Here is a 5,164-nt window from a genome sequence, read left to right on the forward strand (position 1 = left end):
TCAGCTCTAACCTGTGCAGAGGCCACTAAGATTTTCAGAAGTGAATCTGGGTTTGAGTCTCAGCCCTGTCCCATGTACTCCACGTTGGCCACCAGCCCATTTCCACACCCAAGAAGGGAACAGGAGCCTAACCACTCTTCTCAGGCTTTCCTCAGGACCCAGTGTTGCTCCCAGGACAGGGACTCAAAAATTCAGTTGTTCCTTACCTGTCCTGGAGGATTCAGGGAAGTTCAGTGTGAGAAGTGATGGATCAAGGTTCTGCAGGAATATGAGGACCGGGGAAAGGGCAGAGCTGACTGAGATCTGACTACAGGCTTTGGGGGCCTCCTACTCTCAGTTGAAACCAGCCTAAGCACTGGACCCCCAGAACACAGGTAGGGTGCAGTTTGCTCTTGGACAGAGCCCAGGCTCCCTGTGACCATCCAGGTCTGTTCTAATAAGATCAACACTTAGAGGATGCAAACTCAGAGAGATCTGGCTACACAGATGACCCCTCTCCCCCCAGAAATAAAAGAGACTCCTCCACATTAGAGACAAAAACCAAAGGCCAGAGACAAAGAAAGTGCTTCCTCCAGTGTTCTGTCACTTCACATAGGTCAGAGTCAGGAACCTGCACTGGCCAGGTCCCCATACACTCTGCCCAAGAGGGCAGCTAAGCCCTGGCAGGCTGGAAGCCCATGTCTGGTCCACCTGGCCAGGTGTGATTCTACATCAAAATCAGGGCATGTGGGGAAAGCCCTCCAGGCTGCACACATTCCCTTCTCAGAAGAGTTGCAGAAGAGCTCCTGCTTAGGCAGGCGCTTCCCACAGAGGGGCTGGAGCTGGGCGGAGGGAACAGAGGCCACTCCTCACCCTGTCCCTAGATGGCTTTTGCCAGACTCCTCTTCCCTACAACCCTTGTGTGGTCCCCTGTGACTGTGCCTGTCAGCCAGACTGGCCAGATCAGAGGCCAGATGGACACCTGCTCCCAAGCCTGCTGACTTTGGGGGCAGGGTAGGTGTGGGGAGCATGATGTGGGGTATGGACAGACATTCCCACCCCTAACAGGGGCCTGAGGAGTAAGCCACCCAGGGATCCCTGGGCCTCCTGCCTCACCCCAGGCCCTCTAGACCCTCCCCACCTGTCTACTCCCAGCAGTATGTCTTTGTCATTACCCCCATTCCTGGCCAGCCCCCAGCCCACTTTGAGGTCACAGGACCTGTGGAAGGCACACAAGTGCCAAGACCCTCTACCCTTGGCAGTGAAACCTGGGACTATAAACTCTTCCCTTTTCTGGGAGCCACGGTGGTCATCCGCCCTACCCCTTGACTGTGCCAGGTAAGGCAGGTGTCTTTTCCAGTGCTCCCCACTGGTGAGGAGACATGCTCTTCCACAGTGGTCCTGAGAGTAGTTCAAGGGAGCAGAGGTGTGAAGGTGCCAGGCCTGACAAGGGGGTTTCCCCCCAATCTATGCACAGTCAGAAAAGGGACCTCACCGTCCACAGCCCCTTGCATGTGGGCAGGGCACCTACAGCTCACCTGCCTGGCCTGTCCAGTCATCGGGGGCTATCTTGGGCCAGTATAGTTGGCTCTATGATCGCTGCCCCAAAGTCATTTTACATTTGTCAGGATCCTGTGCTGGGCAGGTCCCCACACACTCTGCCCCTGGGTGTGGAGAGGACAGCTGAGCGCCAGGCAGCTGAGAGCCTATGTTTTGTCCACCTGAGCCAGAGTGCACTTCCAAAGCACATCAGTGATGTCTGTGGGGCCCTTTTTGCATCAGGCTGCTCTCAGACCCCAGACCCAGTGCCACCCCAGTTCTCACCAGGACCTCGTGTGTCCAAGGGAGGCACAATACGTGATTAAGTTCAGCTCTACAGCACACAGGTGGCAAATGAGGTACAGAGATGAGGAAGGAAGTTATTTGGGCAGAATCCGGAGGGCAGGATGAACCCTGGAGATGTGAACATCCTTCCATTCCTCAAGGTCACTCTCACATGCCCCCATCCCACCCCACTAAAAGCCCAAGAGGTCCCGAAGGCAGCCTCTAGACCCACACCCACCACTCTCTCACTTTTAGTAAAGCACCACCCTTCTCAGAAACATGCCACAGAGCAGGTGTGGTTTCCTGCCCCAGAAGTGATCTGCCCCACACACACACATCCTGGGGCCCTTGCTGCTGGCTCAGTGGGCTGGCCTCCTCCAGTACTGCTGAGCTCAGAGCCATCCCAGTGTCCAAGGAGCCTTCCTCTGGGCCTCCATTTCTTTCCCTCCTGGCTTCTGAACATCAGTGTGGAAACAGCTTCCACCTCCTGCCTTAGGAACAAAAACAGGAGCCCAGCCCTGTGCAGCCTACTCCTCTGTCTCTATTTTTGCCCCTTTGTAGCTCCCACACTCGCATGTCCCACTCATATTCACATTGGTGAACCCTGCAGAAAAACAGGAACTGGAGGAAAGGAAGGAGCTTCCCACTCCCTGACCTGCCCTCTGCTCCTGTCCCCACTCCCTACCATCCCACCTCCAAGAAAACCCAGTGATTACATCAAATCCAAATGATGCTGCTATCTCCAACTCCAGTAGCTGGGGTCGTTATTCCAGCCCATCTGGATTTCCAGGTAAACTGTAGGTCAATCTGCTGTTTCCTGTCCTTCCTGTAGTTTGAATTGGAGAAAAGTTCACATCTTTACAACCCATAAACTTGGTGCATTTCCACAGTTGCTTGCATCTCCCTTAGTGTCTCTCACTTTTCTGCATAAAGGCTTCCTACATCTTTCGTGGAGTCAGTTCCTAGATATCTGGCATTTTTGCTGCTTTGTTAAGTGGGCATTGTTGGACAGAATTCATGTTCTGTGAGCTACTTGTTGGTAGCACACAGCTGGCTCCTGCTTGTCAGCTGTGCTTGGTGGGCTGAACTCTCCCATGACATCTGTTAACTTTCCTTTCAGGCACATCCTTCTGACTTTTCCATCCCAGTGGCATTGCCTGTGAGCAATGGTGGTTTCCAACCCTCTGGCCTTCTTTTGCTCATCTTCCTGACCTGCTTACCACCTCCAGTGCAAAGCTGGCCAGCGTGGAAAGAGCAGAAAGTAGGACACACATTGTGGGGTAGAGCTAACTGATGAGGAAGTCCCATCCTGTCTCTAGTTTGCAAAGATTTGACTTTATTTGTCTATGATCATAAATGAATGTTGAAATATATATGCCATCTCTTAATCATGGCAACATGGCTTTGGTTTTCCAATGTGACAAGTCACACTGCTTAATTTCTAATGTTGACTTTTTCTAAATGCAGCTTTGTGCTCCTGGCAGAGCCAGCCAGGCATGGACAACACACATATTGCTGGCTCTGCTGGTTCTGGATCTGGAGTTTTCTTGGAAAGTTTTCTTTCTTTAAAATAGCTTTATTGAGGTATAGTTGACACACAATGACTGCACACACTTTTCGTGCACTGTTTGATGAGTTTGACATATGATATCCATGTGACCTCACCACAATCAAGATAGTGAGGGTTCAGGTCACCCACACTCTCCTTTTCCTGCCCCTTCAGGAAGCCCCTGACCTGCTTCCTGGCACAGGTTAGTCTGCATTAGTGAAACTATACAGTGTACACTCTCTTTTGTCTGAAATTTTCAGATTCATTGATGTGTATACTGGCAGGTCGGTCCAATTTATTCCTGTTTAAATACAGATGTTTAACCATCCATCTGTGGATGGGCAATGGGACTGCTTCAGGTTTTGACTATCACAAATAATGCTGCTGTGACCATTCACATACAACTCACTTCATACCCAGATACTTTCATTTCTTTTAGCAAAATATTCACAAGCGAAATGATGGATGGCCATGTGTTTAACTTAGTATGAAACTCCAAGGCTGTTTTCCAGGCCTATGTTGAGTTCCAGTCCTTCCACTGTCAGACAGTTGCCATGGTCATCTTCCAACTTCAGCATCTCAATAGATGAGCAGTGACATTGCTAGGGGTTTTAATTTGCAGGTCCCTGAAGACTGGGATCTTTTCAAGCCCTAAGAATGCTTCTCTGGACATTGACTTTGAGGTCCAACCTTAGGGTGCTCTCATAGCCCAGGCACAGGGATAGGTCAAATCCAGTGTAGAATGAGGGACACAGCCCAGTGTCTGGTCCCAATGACCCAGATGGACACCAAGTTCTGGTGGTGCTGTGAAGGCTGGTCTGTTCCACATCCCCTGGGGCAGGGCTGGGCAGGGCAGTGAGAGGGGAACATGGTGTCCCGGGGAGCCTCCATTCCAAGGTACAGGGGGTCCAGCCAGGTCATGAACAAGAAGCCATAGAGAGGGGTCCTGACAAAAGGGACAGCACAAAAGGCTAGAGGTGACAGTGAGTCAGGCTGAGAGTTTGTGAGGGAGAGTGTGTATGTGCAAAGAGAAGGCAGCAGCCTGTGGAGCCCTTGAAGCTGAGGAAGAAAGTCTTTGCTGGCTGGGCTGGTCCAGGGGCCCAGGAGGGAGGTGACTATGGTGCTAGAGAGAAGCCACACTGTAGTGGTGGGGGACAGCTGCAGAAATGGCAGACAACCTGGGATCTGGAGAAAACAGTGATACAGCATCTGCAGCTAGGATTGTAGGTCACAGATTTGCTTCTGTGTTGAAGCAGGCAGAGACCACATTCCTCCCAAAAAGGATCAGGCTTGAGGGGGGGAGGAGGCCAGGGAAGGGTGTGGAATGATGGAAGACCACCCTGTGGGAGACCCAAGGTTCCCTCAGGTGGGAGAGACACCTGAAGGTCTCCCTCTCTTACCCTACCATTGCATGGGAACTTCTCTTTGTGGAGAACGCAGGTACCACAAGGGGCCCTGGAGGGTCAGAGGTTGCCCAGGCTGGGACCACACAGCCTCACCCCACTGGCTGCTTCATTTGTCCTGTATGAGCAGGGGCGGGATGGGGGTCCAGTGGCTATGCAGGAAAGGCAAGAGAGCAAAGACCTGAAAAGGGCATGGTTACAATGTTCCCTGAACCAAGTGGTAGAAGGTAAGGTAAGAAGGCAAAGGGTGGCCTGCTGGCTGACCCTGACAGTCCAGAGGCTATGCAGTGGAAAAAGGAAGTGGGTGTGGCCAGGGAACCAGCCCCTTGTGGTGGAGAGCAGAGAGGAGGCAAATGGCCACTGGGCTCACCACTGTGGGTGGTCATTTGGATGGACCAGATGAGTAAGG

The sequence above is a fragment of the Castor canadensis genome, chromosome 7, assembly GCF_047511655.1.
Source record: "Castor canadensis chromosome 7, mCasCan1.hap1v2, whole genome shotgun sequence".
Taxonomy (NCBI): Eukaryota; Metazoa; Chordata; class Mammalia; order Rodentia; family Castoridae; genus Castor; species Castor canadensis.